Source organism: Macrobrachium nipponense, chromosome 42 (assembly GCF_015104395.2).
Source record: "Macrobrachium nipponense isolate FS-2020 chromosome 42, ASM1510439v2, whole genome shotgun sequence".
Classification (NCBI taxonomy): Eukaryota; Metazoa; Arthropoda; class Malacostraca; order Decapoda; family Palaemonidae; genus Macrobrachium; species Macrobrachium nipponense.
Genome location: NC_061103.1, coordinates 11,443,134 through 11,461,346, shown reverse-complemented (window position 1 = coordinate 11,461,346; position 18,213 = coordinate 11,443,134). Strand labels below are relative to the sequence as shown.

At 43.0% G+C, this 18,213-nt stretch overlaps 1 protein-coding gene across 3 annotated transcripts in view; it reads left to right on the top strand.

The window, feature by feature from the left end:
* Positions 1–18,213, top strand: part of LOC135212974 (unconventional prefoldin RPB5 interactor-like) — a 224,808-nt gene that overhangs the window by 24,887 nt on the left and 181,708 nt on the right. The gene's annotated exons all lie outside the window — the stretch shown is intronic.

Sequence of the window (18,213 nt, the reverse complement as noted above, 5' to 3'; positions counted from 1 at the left end):
CTCTCTCTCTCTCTCTCTCTCTCTCTCTCTCTCAGAGAAAGTCTCTCTTTAGCCAATTGGTATTAACTCATTTATCCATCAATGAATATTCACTAATTACTTGTGTATTTTGATGTTATATTTTCATGACTAAATACATTTTTATGATACAAAAAGGATTTACTAATTTTCAAATGATATTAAATAATACAAATAATAATTCTTTCTCTTTTTGTTTTTTTATGATAAATAAATTATTTACCTAATATATAATAAGTAGTACTGATTTTGAGATATTAATAAGACTAAATATATAATAATAATATGTTGAATAAAATGGCAGAATTCAGCTAATTAATTTTATGTAGTACAGTGGCCCCCATGTATTTACCGGGATGCGTACCAGACCCCCCCACCCCCACTGCAAATAGTTTGAACCCCTATAAAAATGCTTAAAACCTCCTATTTTGTTAGTTAAAACTAAAAAAAAAAAACACTAAAAATTTGTATACCTTTTTTTTAATAGTTTTATCACATAAGTCCATTTTATGATTAAATTGATAAAAAGAACAGGAATTTGTGGATAATTCTCATAGAAAAATACAATGAAAAGGCAAATTGTCTGCGAATAATGGCGGGAAATGTTCCAAAGAGAAATCCGTGAATGCATGAGTCCGCGAATATGGGGTCCACTGTATTATCTTTTCTATTTTTCTTTTTACTCGCTTCTCTGGCTCAGTGATGCTTCATAATAACTGGCCGATATTCATATTGGGATAAATCTAAATAATGCTGAATATGATGTTTAGTCTAAAACAGGATTTTGCTTGTCAATACTGGTATTATCAGTATGTTGGTATACAGGAATGGCAGATATAAGGTCCAGGCCAAGCAGGAGTTGTCGCAGTGTTGGTATTATTCCATAAGTGAGGTCAGTGTCAGGCCAGGGTTGTCTCTGGTGTTCAGTTGGTATCATTGCTGGTGTCGCTGGCTTATCACAAGGTTTTGACCTTCTCGTAGGTCATCCTCTTGGCTGGTTAGCAGCAAAAGTGAAGAGATAGTGTCTGCATGCCAGTATTTATAGGGGCTCGATTCCTAGAGCTGATTTCTGATTGGTCGATCCTGTTTTGGGCGAAGTTGGGATCTCGCATTGAGGGTTGCAGGGATTCAGCCTTGCAAGCGCTTGAGTTGTGTGTGTAGGAATGATTGTCTGAAGTACTGGCTGTGGCAGGAGTCCTATCATTCTGCTGGTGCTTCTGAATATCTTGGATTGGGTGGCGGTAGGGAGGAGAAACTTTTCTTGAGTAATATTCAAGTTAGGTTTCTCCTTTCCTATATGGAGGGCTTCTAGGAGCCACAGACATCAGAGATCAGTAGTTTGGTCGAATCTCGATATTAGGTACAATACTAATATAGCTCCTTTTTATTCTTGTGTCATAGGCAGTCCTGGCATGATTATAAATGGCTCCTTCTTGGGCGTGGCAGGAGATTTGCTTGAAGAATAGCATGGTAATGGTGGTCATGCTAATGTATTTGTCGAGGATGCCTCATATGCGGCACATGTATCGGTAGACCACGTTAGTCTTCTTCAAGGGATCCTGCAAGGGGGCCCCCTGCGTTGTTCCTCATCACCAGGCTGCCTGTCTTCTTCATTTTGTAATGCTTATATAATCAAATTAATTTTCTTACCCTGATTGGTGGGTGTGACATTTCCCTCAGTGATGGTCTTGAGGGCTTGCTTGTCCTCCTTATGCCCCCAGTGGAAGTACCCTTTGTAAAAAAGCTTGATAGGCTCTGGGATGTCAGGGCAGGGTTCCTGGAGGTACCAATCTTCGACGTTCTTTGCTATCACAGCATCAACAGCATGATTAGTGTGTCCGTTGTCAACGAGGACCTGGGCTGCACGTTCTAATTCGCTGTTCATGTTGTACCAGGAAGAGCAGTGCGAAAAGGCCCTCCTGACGAAGGTGCTGATGGTGGAGCACTTATAACTCTCAGGGCACCCACTTTCTCCGTTCATGCACATACCCAGGTTCATTGGCTTCATGTACACCTTCGTGCAGAATTGGGTGTCTTGCTGCTCAACAACGTCATCGAGGAAGGGGAGGCGGTGGTCTTGGCAGTGTTTTATTGTAAAGGAAAGGCAGCTGTGATCATGGAATGATCAGGGAGTCGGTGCTGATGGTGTCATTGATGTAGCACACGTACATCCTTGGTTTGCTGGAATTCTGGAAGACCCTTTTTTCGACAGTGCCCATGTAAAAATTGTTGAAGAGAACTCCAAGAGGATAACCAATCGCCACCCCGTCAATCTCGGTGTACATGCGGTTGCAGTTGTTGGAGAAGGGGGCCTTCTTAGTGCAGATTTCTAGCAGGACACTAAGGGTATGCTCAGGGATGGTTAAGGGTGGTGCATCATGGTCCCTATACACCTTGTCCAAGATCATTTGAATGGTCTCATCGATGGCAAAGTTGGTAACTGGGGACCCCACATCCATCGAAGCAACACATCCTCCGGTGGGAGTTACACGTAGTGCTTCCAGGAACTTTGCCAACGACTTCAAGCTGTAGGTATCTGGGACGTATGGGGTCAGAATGGTGTTGAGCTTCTAGGCTAACTGGTATGTTGAGGCAGGGATCTGGCTAATTATTGGGCAAATGCTGCCATTTTATTTAACAGAATTTGTTTGAGGGTCTTCTTCAAAGATAATGATAATAATAATACACTGTTATTACAATATTTATGCATTTCTATAGTAAGTTATTTAAAAAAAGAACACAATATTCCGAGTCTTTTGCCTTTTAAATGACAGAAAGTGACCGTGGGTCCCAGTTGTTATCAATGCCTGATCTCATTTCTGTTTCTTCCCTCTCTTATCTCTCTCTCTCTCTCCGTCTCTCTCCCTCTGTCTCTCTCCCTCTCTGCCAAAAGATTGATAGACAGACAAATAGATACTTAGTTCAGCCCACCCTCTCTCTCTCTCTCTCTCTCTCTCTCTGGAAAAGATATACATATGGCAGAGGGGAAGAAGTGTTGCCCATAGAGGTTCATTTCAATCTATTGATATTTTAAGGAGTTATTCTCTCTCTCCTATTATATATTCTCTATCTCAGAAATAATTCATTAATAATTTCACTCTTGATGTGTAAATATATGATGTTGCCCATGCAATGGTTTCTCTCTCTCTCTCTCTCTCTCTCTCTCTCTCTCTCTCTCTCTCTTTGTGATATTGGCTGTATGTATATATTTTTAATGGTAAAATGTTTAAGATGAGTATGAAATGATATTGTTAAAACAGCAATAGAATAATAATGAAAGGTATATTTGATGTAGGGTGATACTTTTAGTATACATTTGGTATTTGAACTTTCAAGATAGGCAGTTATAAGCATTTCTAGATGTGGGTTCTAAGTATCCGGGGATTCTAGCTATTTGGGTGGATGTCGGGTACGCATCCCCCACAAATACAAGGGTTCTCTGTGAAGAATTAGACAATTTTTCCTATTCTTAAAATTTTTTTGTTTTATAATGAATAACCCATATAGAGGCGGGGAAGCAGTGAGTGGGTAATATCTTAATGTGATGCATGGTTGTATTCATACTGATGTAAACTTACATATTACACATACTGAAAATCATATCCAGGCAGTCCCCTGGTTATCAACGATCCGGTTTTATGGTGCTGTTCTAGCACTGAAAATCAGCGATTTTCAACACCATAATGCTCCAATTTCTGGTTATCGACACAGATACATACCTAACAGAGGCACCATTATCTGGTTATCGTCTCCAAATTCTGGTTATCAGCTATGTAAATCATGAATTTTTTAGTTATCAACAATTTTTGCCTATCATCAAGCTGTCAGATTGAAACGTCCACCAATAACCAGAGACTACCTGTACTATTGTGTATACTACTAGTACTAACTACAAATACAGGCAGTCCCCAGTTATCGGGGAGGGGGAGTTCTGTTTCGACGGCATGATGACAAAAGAAAATAACCAGAGATTGGCACTTCTGTTAGGTATGTACATATCGGCACCAATACGTAAGTGGAAATTGCTGCCGAAAATTGCCAATTTTCATCGCAAGACAAGCCCCATAGAATTGGATCACCAATAACTGGGGACTGCCTGTACTGTATTTCAGTGAATAGGTATTAATAAAGAATGTTATATCAGAGAAGAGAGGAGGAGAGCCACAGAAAGTGTGAAGTCTATCTTAACATGATCCTTGTACATATTTTTACTCGTGCACAATTCGTAATCTCATGTGACATGTGACAGAGAGGCTTTTCTCACAGGACTACAAGGAAGCTATTGGGCTACCTTCAACATTTCTTCAAATGTGTACCATGGAAAGCAGGCCATCTTGTCAAAGAAGATGGCCCATTTCCTTGGTACACATTTAGTGATTGGTGTTGTAGAAGAGGTAACTCTCCCATCAGTGTCTGTTCAGCAGATTGCAGACTTTCAGACTCTTGCTGTTTTTAATCCAAAGGAGCCAGACCACTCCACTTTAGTGGCATTTTCTGTGCTAATGAGGAGTTCAAACAGTCTTGCCCTCCTGAGGAACTTCAGCCCCGTTTCCAGGGTGCCGTTTGAGCTTTTGTCTCATGCTACAGGCAGAGACCTTACACTTGAGACTGTTTTCCGCTTAGCTTTGGCCTTAGCTAAAAGGTTTGGGGAATAACATTACCTACCTTATCATCTTGTTCAGTACTTGGAATTGTGGGAATTATTCTCATTCTCTTTTGTGTCTGATTTTGAGAGTTTCCCTGTTCTATCCTCATGAGACTTCATAGATGGCGACCCTGAAGAGATGCTGTTTTACCTGGTATGTGCAGATAGGTAATACAGGCAGTCCCTGGTTATCGGCGGGAGTTTCGTTTCGATCTGTCCGATGGCTTGATGTTAAGCAAAAATCAGCACTGATAACTGGATTTTGGCTCCTATAATCTGTTAATGGTGTTTCTGTTAGGTTATTGGTGCTATTGACCGGAATCAGTAATTTCTGGGCTCAGCTCGTGTCGCCCTATGAAAGGATCCTTAACCCGAGAAATGCGTCAATGTCATTTTAGAACAGTTCTGTGGTGCGGCTATCTTGACAAAAATGCTACTCTTCAGAATCTAACACATATCTTTACCAATGCCTTTGTAATTGCTCCGTGCATGTATCATCAAAATATTTTTTGCCTCTTTCGCTTTGTTATTTTGTTTTAGACATTCAAAGTTAATTTTATTGCGCGACGTGGCATTTTGCCCGATGAATCGGTGGTGCGGTCGTACTATGGGGTTGGGTCGGGTCTGTCTGCCCTCACCCATGGGTGGGGAGGTGGTTGGGTATAACGGGCTTGTTGTTGGGCCCGGTAGAGGATCGCGTAGTTTTTCTTACTACACTTCTTGCCACCATATGATGTTTTGTTTGACATGTAACAATTACAATTTATACTGTATAATATCGTTGAGTGTAATGATAGTAAAGATTAATTAATATTTTTAAATCCTAGAATATAGAATTATTTCTCTTCTCTAAAAATGAATGATCTTTCAAGTCGCTATAGAAACATTTACTGTTTACATTTGGTTTTTTTTTACTCGTAGGTGTTTTTCTTTACTCCATATATAGTAAACTATTATTACCATTGTTATTATTGTAAAGTAGGTTAAAATGATGTATTTAGGGAGCATATTCTATCTATTATTTGCAAGTTCAATAACAAAAACCTATCATATTTGAAGGAACAAACTGAGTAAAAATAATATAATCCTCGTCTTTTGCAAACATATATTATAGTTATAACGAAGAAAATACCAAACCAATACTGCCACCACCTATTGCCAAAATATAGAAAAGATATAGAAAATTCTTATGTAAATAAATCATGAATATAGACATTACATAAAATTATACATGAAAAGATCATCCTCTCTCTCTCTCTCTCTCTCTCTCTCTCTCTCTCTCTCTCTCTCTCTCTCTCTCTCTCTCTTTCTCTTCAGTAGTTCTTTTGAGTATGCCATGCACGAAAGCAGTCAGTTGGACACAGGGGCACGTCACATTCAGCACAGATCGTTGTAACCCTTGTTCGTTTCTTTTGTCGCCTGGAAGTATTGGCGCATACGTAGCAGTTTAGTTGATTTTTTCTGTTTTGGTCCTCATTGAATGCTGTGTATTGGAGATGATGATAGCTTATGTAAGCTGCTCCATGCAAGCGATCAGGTGCGCTACGGGAGGATGTCCACGACGTCCGAGTCTACTGTTTGTCACGGTGCCATAATCCTCAAGAAGTTGGTATGAAACATTATATATGAATTCGCGAAATTTTAATTTCTTGCAAGTGGGGTCTGATGTCTTCATAAGCCAAATGTTGTATGAATTGAGCATTATGATGTCTATAAGATGAAGAACGATTTTGTGATACCACTTGAAGGATTTCCTCATACACTCTGTCCCACTTAGCTGGCAGTCACTCTTATCTACGAGGCGCATATTTTCGTTATAATCAGCAACAACATCTGGCTTGCAGATTTTCTTTTTAGTCCTGTAGTGGACCTTACCCGTGTCCACCATATCACCTTTATGTACAGTTGATAAAAGGGTCACGGGCTTTCTATCTATCCACTTGACAGCCAATATCTTGTTAGTTGCCTCGCGTTGTATGGTCTTGGCCTTTGGCTTTCTCCTTTTTTTAGCTTTATGGCTTGTTCTTGCAGTTTTAGTTTCGTCCTCATCAGGAGTATCACTGTCACTGGGATTAGCATAAGAGGTGGAGGGGACATTAAATTTTGGCATATATTTCCTGCTTTCTCTCACAGTACCACATATTCCTGTGGCATTATCATGAAGGAATTGTGCCAGTGTAGGGCTACTATACCAATTGTCTGTATACAATATATGTCCGTGACCCATATACGGTGCCATCATTTTCTTGACTACCGCTCCCGAGAAGCCCAGACCGCTACCTTGATCCTCTTTTGGTATATCAACATCTGTGCCAGTATATACTATAATATCAAGCACTATTCCCGTTTCACAATCGCATAAAACGAACAGTTTAACCCCAAAACGATGACGTTTGCTTGGGATATATTGCTTGAAAATAAGACGGCCCTTGAAAAGTATTAGAGACTCATCAATTACAATTTTCTGGAAAGGATGAAAGACCCTTTTGAAGTTTCCTACAACTAAACTAAGGAATGGTCTTATTTTCCAAATTCGATCAGTAGAGTTTGGATTCCTGTTGTCAGCAAAGTGCATGAAACGGGTCAACAGCAAGAATCTGTCGCGGGTCATGAATTTGGGGAAAATTGGGGTAGGAATCAAAGGGTCTTGTTTCCAGTAGTCTTGTAAGACATGTTTTTTCATTAGAGGCATCAGTAATAATAATGCAAAATAAACATAAATTTCATGGGCATCCGTGTTCACCCATTTCTGAACTCTTGAATTTTGTGTGAAAGAGAAATTTTCCATTACCCACTGGTAATACTTATTTGTTTCGCAGACAATAAGACCAACTAATTCATCAGTGAAAAGTGCAAGAAAATATTCGCTTTCTCTTGCAGTGTCATCACAAGGCCACTCACTTGTTACACCAGCACAATTACCATCAAAGGGATGAATATCAGGGATAAAGTTATTGACATCTGACCAAATATAAGACTGAATATTTCCTTCTCGTATATCATGTACGTTACCTATTTCATTTTCACCATCCTCTTCTTCACATCCTTCAATGTGCCCTCCATCTGAACGAAATAATCTTCCTTCATAATCATCTTCGCTGTCGTCAGAAGTCCCTATCTCACCACTATCACTATCTCCACAGTTGATGTCATCATCTATGTCTTCGTCTGTTTCGTCTTCGGTGAATAACATAGGTAAGAATTTGCTAGGGGTCAGATTCCGTAAACGACGATTTTGGGCAATGAATGGAAGAGTTGATGCACTTGGTATTGCATCACATGTGTTCCTTGATGGTGTCGATGTGATGGAGGAAGAAGTACTTTGGTATTGCTTCTTTTCCTGGGGCACATATTTTCCACTACCACTTCTCTTCACACCCCCCTTTCTTCCAACTTCCTTCTGTTGCTGTGCTTTGATTTTCCCTTGTGTCATTATATTTGTCTCTTCTGGGAAGCAGAGTTTCCTTTTTGTCTTGGTGTTCTCGGAGCCCTTGCTAGAAGAGGCCATAGTCTCATTTTTCCGAGAACGTCCAGTCATGGCGACAAAAAGTGAAAAGTAGCCGAAAACAGAAAACCAAGTGAAAGTCGCTTTCATTGCTTTCAAAATAGAACTGTAGATATAACTAATACAAAATAAACACTTATTATCATGGTAACTAATACTACTTATGTTAACTACCCTTTATTTAAAACAACCACTCATCATATACTCAAAAGAAAAACAAAAACATTCGGGAGTGTTGCCATAATTTACGCTAGGCAACCGCATACTGACGGAGGTTTTAGGAGTTGCCAAGTCTTTTATTTCCCTTACTGAACAGTACATTGCGTTGTGATAGAAAGTATATGTTTGTGTAAGTATGTTGTTCTATATGTTTTTTTTATTGTGCATCATTCTAATATATTAATATAAAACAAGTTTTGACAGAAAAGAACTACTTTTCACTTTTTTCCTTTGCAAAAAAAGTTCATTTGGATCTGAGGAAATTGGCATATTATACATAATATATATGGGTAAAATAAAATTCTAAACATTAAAACCTCTACCAGACAAATAGTTTTGCCAATAAAAAATAATAAAAGTTAAATAATGTCAAGAGGGAACTTATGAGTAGAGATAGAAAATGGCGCTCTGAAGAGGCTTATAGCAGTCGCCCACACAGCCGCTCAAGAGGCTTGTAGCAGTTCTCGGGTTAATATCATTCTTTCTAGGCAAAATTAATCTAAAATTACCAGAGAAAAACAAAATTAAGAAAATGTCAGTAAAACTGACTTGCTCACTCTTTAAAAGAAGTGTCGGTATGAGAATAGGGGCGAGTGAGAACACTACCACGAGACATTCACCAATTAGACCTTCCAATCAGAATCCCCACAAGAGAGAGCTGATACTAACGGGCGATGCGGCCGCTACTACTACTACTAGGGGACGCCACGGACAGCAGCGCCCCTAGCGGGCATCCTTAATTATTAGCGCCAAGCGTCATACGCATTTTCTTGCTTGTGTTCTATTTTCTGGATTTACCTCATCATCCGTTATGGAACGTGCTGCCATCGCAACGGCTAAGTTAAGTGCCTCATAAGTAGTGTTTTACTGTATTTTAGTCTTCCAGGAACCAGTATTTTCCTTCTAATAGGTCATATACGGTTTCCCGGTCGACCCGTGGCGGCGCCATGCTGCCTCATTAAGAATTCCCGGTCTTCCATACTGGGACTTCTTATACTTATGGGCTTACTATATCACGTTCATCGTTTTTTACATCGCCTTTTTAGCTAGGTTAGCCCATTTACCAATTCTCTTAGTTTGGTATTTAGGGCTATTCTGTGTTTCTAGCCCAGCATCCCGGCTCTTGCTCTTCATCGGCTATCGCTGGCTCCGAGTAGGCTTCTGTTCCTCGGAACAGTTTGCCCTCTCCTGGGCTTCTTTTTCTTCTAACTAAAAGTGTCTTTTCCATCTTTACGATGTAATTTTAGTTCTATTTAGGGTGTTAGGCTAGCCTAGGTGCATGTCACCCATGTTTTGGTACAGCCTGGTTCACGTGGCCCTTTCACGGTTGTGTTGCTATCGCGGCTTAGGCCACTTGCGGTCACGTGTTCCATCGCACCTTACCCTTCCCTTCCCTCCCTACCAGGTATAGGGACGGGGTCTGGGGGACCCCTTGGTTGCATGTCAAACCTCAGTTGCCTTCCTCCCTCCCTCTCTGAGGAGGCCAGGGGTTGGGGTTCTCCCCAGCTGGGGTATAGGAGGGCGACCACTTATCGGGTACCGGGTACACCGAGCGGGTAGTTGTTGGGACGGGGAGGAGTAGGCCACCCCCCCCTCTCTCTCTCCCGCCGTGTTACGCCGAGAAACCCTCCCCCCCGCCCCAGTTGCTCAGCCACCTTTCCCCCACTATAACGAACGGAGCCTTCCGCCGCAGCCGGGGCCACCTTTGGTTATAGATTGCTGGCTCCGCCAGCGGGCGGGGTGGTCACTACTAGTTGTCTCTGCTTGCCTACTATATCCTTACCTTTCTCCCCCGCTACCGGAAGGGAGCTTGCTTCTTACCCGGGCACTCTTCTAGTAGACGGGGGGGAAAGGTTTGACAATTATTTTGTTATTTTTTAAGGATATACCCTAGTTTTACGATGAATTCTATAATTATATTTAATTATATGTATACCATCTCCGCCGTTGTCCGTCGTGGTTTCATTTTCACACCACACCTGGTTGGATTCTATCTCTTGTCTCCGGCGTAGCCTTGGACAAACCAACCATCTTACTACCACACGTATTATGGCGGGGCTCTGGTTTAATCTAACTTTCTCGCTCCGGCACCAGCGGAGCAATTGTTAGGCTGTAAGTGTTTTCTCCTGACTATATGTATCTTTTCCACACCACTTACAGGCTACCAACTGTCAGGTCCTTGGGTGCAATGCGACATTATACGACCCCTGCGCCCACGATGAGTGCAGGTCTCACGCTCCGTGTGCCACGCCTTACAACGACATGATCGTCTGGCACCCGGAAGCCTGCGCCATCTGTTACGACCTGGTCAGTCAGCTGGTGGAGGGGGGTAAGTCGATTATAGACTTTTTCTTATCGTTTTACTAACAACACTTAGTCATAAGCTTGTTACCCCGCTCCGCCATTAGAAGCTTCATTTCGCCTTCTCTTCAGGCTGCCGTGTGAGGGAAGTCGCCCTAGCAACCCTGAAAAGCGTGGGTGGGCGGCTTCGGGAAGAACGCCGCCAAAGGCCAGCCTTACATATTGGATAAGAAGCTGGCCATTCAGATCTTCTTCCCCGGTGGCAAGTCAACAGGGTATGTGACCCCATATCTGCAGCCCCTCTCATAGCCTCCATCCAGCAGGAGATGCAGCAGTCTTTCGGGGTCGTGCCACGCAAGAGACGGTCCCGGACGTCGCAACCTTGGACCTTAATATTGAACCTATGGCGGTAGGTGCTGAGGATTTGTTGGTTGAGGTAGGTGTGTCGGGTGCCCAAGGGTCTTTCCTTGGGCGCTCCTGGATCTTCTCCTGTCCTTCTTCTACTGCTTCTTTCCAAGGCTTTTTGGGATCTGAGATCCTACCCGCGCTCTACCCGCTCTCTCTGTACCCCCAAAGGTGAAGGGACAGAGAGAACCGAAGACCCTTGTTAGACGACTTCTAAAAAGTCGTCGTCGTCTTCTTCAGCTAAGAAGTCTTCGACTTCCTATCTGACGCGGTGAAGGCTAAGCCGAGCTGCCTCATATTCAAAAGAGCTCTAGAAGCAAGTCTTCTAGGAGAAGGCTCGCGCTCCCGCTGAGCCAATGCCTTCTCCGGCCTCCACCGCATCCACTCCGGCAACGCCGGTTGGAGTAGCGGGACCTAGCACCTTTGATCCCACTGCTTTCTCAGCAGTGGTGATGCAACAGGTAGGTGAGATGGTTGGCTCACAAGTCTCCGCCCTAGGAACAAAGTTCGAGCAGATGTTCGCACAACTGTCGAGCACTCTGTCTCAGTCGGGCCAGTCCATCCAAGATCTCTCTAACAGAGTTAGAGAGAATGAGGACCGAGTAGCTGGGCTTGCTCAGGCTCCTCTTCCAGTCTCCCCAGTAGCAAGTGCTGGTATTCTCCAGCTTCCACCTTATGAGTCGCTACCAGCTTTCTCCATGGAGAACCCATGGAGAGTGGCCGCTTACGCTCCGTTCAAAGATGGTATGATCTCTGTCCCGGAGTGTGGAACTCGAAGGATTGAGGACTTCGAGTTTTATCCTCCGGGATTGACGCAGCCTTTCATTGGTTATGCTAGGCTGACCGTAGCGGCGCTCACTAGGGAGGACAAGATCTCCAGGGAGAACGTTCTCTATAGTAGAGATCACGCTCAACGCGAATGGTTTCACTGCCTTGAGGACTGGGAGTGTACAACACCAAGCTCCAGGCTTTCAAGATCCTTTTACTATTTTTGCGACGGAGGAGGAGGCTTCTCTTCCGTTCGCTACAAAATAGTAGAAAACGACTCTTCAGGTAGTCCTCAAGGATGAGTCCATGCCACAGCTGAGGGAAGCAGAGTCTACTTCTCCGCTCTTCCCAGCTTTCGGAGAATTGTGGGAGAACTTGCCTGCCACTTTCACACTTGGTAAGCTCAAACCGGACTGTGCCATGACCAGTTTGGCGAAAAGCTTCCAAGGCTGCCTGATTCCTTGATTCAGGCAGAGTTCGACGCTCGAACTAGGTTTGGCAGGTCCCTCAATTCTCTGATTATCACAGAGATGGCTGCTCTCTCGTATGGCACGGAACCTTTGTTTAAGATTCTGGCCAAGTCCCCAGCTTCAGACGGTTTTCAGACGATGCTTTCGACTTCTTCCAAGCTAGGAGGAATTGCCGAAAGCACGTTCTGCAGGAGTGCACTATTAGGCACGAACCTAATAGAACTCCTGGCTTCCAGCATGTGGGGAGCGGATCTCTTCCCAGAGTCCGCTGTAAATGAGGTACACCCACGATTGGCTTGCTTAGGCTCAAAACAGAGCCTTATAGCGAGCTAGGTGGGGTATCCTCATCTAAGAGGAAGCAAGAATCCGCCCCCGCTGCTGGTAAGAAACCAAAGAAGTCTGGTAAAAGGTTCCAGCCTTACCAGAAACACCAGCAACAGCAGCAATTCGTTCAGGCCGTCCCGGTTACCCACAGGGACAACCTTCTACATCCAAGCAGACCCAGCCCATCCTCCTGCTGTCTCCTCAGTCACAACCCTCGACCTCCTACGCACTCTCGCGGCCTTCAACCCTATGTATGAAGGTCAGGCTTACCCTCCCTTTAATAGGCAATCGAGAGGTAGGGCGAGAGGCCACTTTCGCCAGCGTGGCACAGGAAGGGCGGCAAGGAGTAGGCAGTTCAGAGGAGGGCGTGGAGGTCAACCCGCCCATCAACAATGAGGCTCCCCAGGTAGGAGGGAGGCTGTTCCTCTTCCGTCACAGGTGGGGGTTCAGCAATTGGGCACAGAGCATAGTGTCCAAGGGATTGGGTTGGAGTTGGATCAAAGATCCCCCTCCAATCAAATCATTCCGCCAAGTACCATCAAAGGAATTGACAGATTATGCGGAGGAACTCCTTCAGAAAGGAGCCATTGCGAGAGTCAAGCATCTAAAATTTCAAGGTCGCTTATTCAGCGTGCCAAAGAAAGGCTCAACAAAAAGAAGGGTAATCTTAGACTTGTCAAGGCTAAACTCTTTCATTCGTTGCGACAAGTTCAAAATGCTTACCCTCTCGCAAGTAAGGACCTTACTTCCTCGTGGAGCCGTCACATGCTCCATCGATCTTACAGACGCATACTATCATATCCCTATAGCCAGACACTTCCGCCCATTCCTAGGATTCAGGCTAGGAAATCAGACATTCTCATTCAAATGATGCCCTTCGGTCTGAATGTAGCCCCCAGGGTATTCACGAAAATAGCAGAAGTAGTTGTGCAACAATTGAGAACTCAGGGAATAATGATAGCAGCATACCTCGATGATTGGTTGATCTGGGCACCAACAGTCGAGGAATGCCTCAAAGCCACCAAAAAGGTAGTTCAATTTCTGGAACATCTGGGGTTCCAGATAAACAAAACGAAATCCAGACTTACTCCGGAGTCTCGTTTTCAGTGGCTAGGAATCCAATGGGAATTTGTCTTCCCACAATCTGTCAATTCCAGTGGCCAAACGGAAAGAGATAGCAAAGTCTGTCAGACATTTTCTCAAATGCAAGCAAACATCAAGGAGAAGCCAGGAAAGAATCCTAGGTTCCCTTCAGTTTGCTTCAGTGACAGATATCCTCCTGAAAGCAAGGCTGAAAGATATAAATCGAGTTTGGCGATCGAGAGCAAACGCCAAATCTCGAGAACAAGTTGTCAGTAATTCCACAGATCCTTCGCAATCAACTCCGTCCATTGGACAAAAGTAAAGAACTTGGCCAAGCGGGTACCCCTTCAATATCCCCTTCCAGTGTTAACCATTCATACGGATGCCTCCCTGTCCGGGTGGGGGGGATATTCTCAGTTCAAACAGGTTCAGGGGACTTGGTCAGTTCAATTCCGCCAGCTCCACATAAACGTTTCTGGAAGCAATGGCAGTATTTCTTACCCTGAAGAGACCTTCTTCCCCTTCCCCAGAAAAGTCTCATCTAAAGACTAGTTTTGGACAGTGCAGTGGTAGTTCATTGGCATCAACAGAGGAGGGTCCCAAATCCAAGCAGGATGTGAACCATGTCATGATAGCCATCTTTGCCCTAGCAAACAAACACAAATGGCATCTGTCCGCCACTCACCTGGCGGGGGTAAGAAATGTGATAGCAGACGCCTTGTCCCGCTCAGTCCCTCTGGAATCAGAATGGTCCCTAGACGACGGGTCATTCTGGTGGATATGCCGGAGAGTCCCAGGTCTCCAAGTAGATCTCTTCGCCTCACAAGCGAACCACAAGCTCCCTTGCTATGTGGCCCCCAACCTGGACCCTCTGGCTTATGCCACGGGACGGCCCTGTCGTTAGATTGGAATCAAATCAGTGGAGAAAAATTTATGTTTTTTCCTCCAGTGAATCTTCTCTTGAAAGTCTTGAGCAAGCTTGAGGACTTTCAGGGACTAGTAGCCTGATTGCTCCAGACTGGCCCAAGAGCAACTGGTATCCTCTGCTTCTGGAATTGGGTCTCCGACCTTAACGGATTCCCAATCCCAAGCTGTCACAATCAGTACAAATGAGGACTGTGTTCGCTTCCTCAGGAATTCTTCAGACCCTAACTTTATGGACTTCATGAAGTTTGCGGCTAATAAAGATGCTAACATTGATCCACAAAACATCCTCTTCCTAGAATCAGATAAGAGGGAGTCAACTATTAGACAATATGACTCAGCTGTTAAAAAATTAGCATCCTTCTGAAAGAATCAAACACTACAACCATGACAGTTAATTTAGCTATATCCTTTTTCAGAATCCTTTTTTGAAAAAGGTTTAGCAGCTAGCACTATTACTACTCATAAATCGCTTTGAAGAAGATCTTTCAGTTAGGTTTCCAGATAGATCTGACTGAAATTCTTATTTTACGTCTATCCCTAAAGCCTGTGCTAGGACTTAGACCTCTCAAAAGGCCTACTGCAGTCTCATGGTTTCTTAAATGACGTCCTCAAACTAGCATCAGATACTGACAAACTCGTCTTGTACATTCACAATGCTTCTTTAGAAAGACATTATTCTTATTAAGCCTAGCTTCAGGAGCTAGAATTTCAGAACTGTCGGCTCTATCCAGAGATGCGGGGTCATGTGGAATTCCTCCCCTCAGGAGAAGTTCTGCTTGCTCCGGATCGTAGTTTTTTTGGCTAAAAATGAGGATCCTCTTGCAAGGTGGGCCCCTTGGAAAGTCATCCCACTTCCGCAAGACCCTTCTCTCTGCCCAGTATCAACTTTAAGAGCCTTTCTATCTCGTACATCCTCAAGATCCTCAGGTTCTCTCTTCATGAGAGAAAAAGGTGGTACTTTATCAGTAAAAGGTATTAGGCAACAAATCCTTTACTTCATTAAACAAGCCAATCCTGATTCATTTCCAAAAGCACATGACATCAGGGGAGTAGCCACCTCAATTAATTACTTTTCAACATATGAACTTTGAGGATCTTAAAAAGTATACTGGATGGAAATCTCCGACAGTCTTTAAACGTCATTATCTAAAGTCCTTGGAATCTTTAAAATTTTCTGCAGTAGCAGCGGGAAACATTGTTTCCCCTGATACTGTATAGTAGTCGTAGTATAGATCCAGGTCTCCTCTCTACCTACCTCATCCAACTCGCCTCACCCTATCGCCATGCTTCTCGGATATTCTAGCCTTAGCCGCTGAGATCATATTAGTGGATTGTCCCTTATTTTTGCTAGGGACATCCACACTATGTACTGATAATGTACTTCAGTGTACCTACCCTTATTTTTATGCTAGGGTAGGACACAATGTGTTTGTATATTTTGTATATAAGTTATCTAAGTAAATCTATTTTGTTAATTACACTGCATTTTTGTACTTTACTATGTTTACTGTAATAATTTAGTACTTTACATTACTAACTTTCTTTTATGTCATTGTTTAAAATAAGTTAGCCTTAAGTACTTAGTTTATATGCTGTAATAACTGATTTACTTATTATCCCTCATTTTACAAACTGTTTTTTCATTTGTCCTTTTTTCCCATCTTGTCTGTTTCTCTGGTACTCTTTCATAGGCCGACACGAGCTGAGCCCAGAAAAGGGATTTTGACGAAGGAAAATCTATTTCTGGGTGATTGGCTCGTGTCGCCCTATGAAACCCACCCTGTATTGATTGCCCCACCCCCTGCAGGACAAGATGTTTCTTAGATTAAGGATGACCGCTAGGGGCGCTGCTGTCCGTGGCGTCCCCTAGTAGTAGATAGTAGGCTGGTCCCGCATCGCCCGTTAGTATCAGCTCTCTCTTGTGGGATTCTGATTGGAAGGTCTAATTGGTGAATGTCTCGTGGTAGTGTTCTCACTCGCCCCTATTCTCATACCGACACTTCTTTTAAAGAGTGAGCGAGTCAGTTTTACTGACATTTTCTTAATTTTGTTTTTCTCTGGGTAATTTTTAGATTTAATTTTGCCTAGAAAGAATGATATTAAGGATCCTTTCATAGGGCGACACGAGCCAATCACCCAGAAATAGATTTTTCCTTCGTCAAAATCCCTTTTTTGGCTCTAGACAAGTGCCATAAAACTGGATTGTCAATAACCAAGGACACTGATAACCAGGGACCCTGTAGGCAGTCCAGTCTTTGGTTATCAGCAGGGTGCTGATAAGCAAAAACTGCCATTAACTGAAACTCTGCAATTTTTGGTGCTTCGCCTTAGTTAGGTATGTTATGGCGCCATAACTCTATTATCAGCACCTCATGGCACTCTTAACCGAAACTCGGCCTGCAATGGTGCCATAAATCAACAATTTTATGGAGCTAGACAAGCGCCATAAAACCCGATCGCCATTAACCGAGTCTGCCGATAACCAGGGACTGCCTGCATTTGAAAAGAACCCACTCCCAGATGCTAGACTTTAGGAGATTTTTCATCACCACAGTTAAGTGCAAGAAGGAAAAGTCAAAGAACAAACCTTTTTGGTTCCATGAAGCTATAAAAAAATCTATACCTCCTATGAGGAAGAATTTAGCCTATCCCCCCACTTTAGAGCTCATGAAGTAAGGTGCATGGGTCTTTCCTTTGCTTTTGGCAGAACTTTTAATTTTTTCAAGTAATGAGAGCAGGTAACTGGTATACTAGTCAGGCTACCTTTGTTCTACCTATGGGATGTTGCCCACAATTATTTAAATGCTGAGAATTTAGTGTTGTGTATTGATTCCTCAAGTAACGGTATATTATAAGTAAATCAGTCTTTTCCTGGGATGCTCTCTTGCCTCTGATAGCTAGTGATGGCCATGTTCATAGTCACATAGGTTTGACTATATGAAGCATTGCCCACGTCCTCTTATAACAAGGCAGGCTGGGGTGACATGGTGGAGTTCAGTCCTTGAACCTGGTACTGCCCTCCAACATGGAAGTCATGTGATATATCATAGTTCTCTTAGAATTTTTGCTTCTATGAGCACCCTCTCACATAGCAGGTTACTTGGGAGCATAGCAATAACATGGTGGTTCTGAGCTCCAGTCAGTTGTTAGACTTAACCTCCCTCCTAAGGAATAAGTCTCTTACATAAAAGGTGATGGGTTTTTATTTCCATAGTAACAATTGGCAGATTTTAAAAGTATGTTAATGTATTTTTTATATATACAAACCATAGCCTTTTATATACTTAATCCTACTATCTCAGTTGCCCTGCAGCTGTAGCCAAAGGAAAATTGAGTGTGATTATTGGTGAGTGAGGGATACTGTCCTACTCACCTCTCATCTCAACCAATTAATTACCTTGTTACCAAGTTTTTAATGACCAATTCTAGCTTGTGCTTAAAACTACTTCTATATAATTGGCTGTGGTTTGTACAACTACCCTTAAAATTTATTTTTAAAACAAAAATTTGTATCTTCATGGCAATGCATGTGCTATACAAACTTTCTT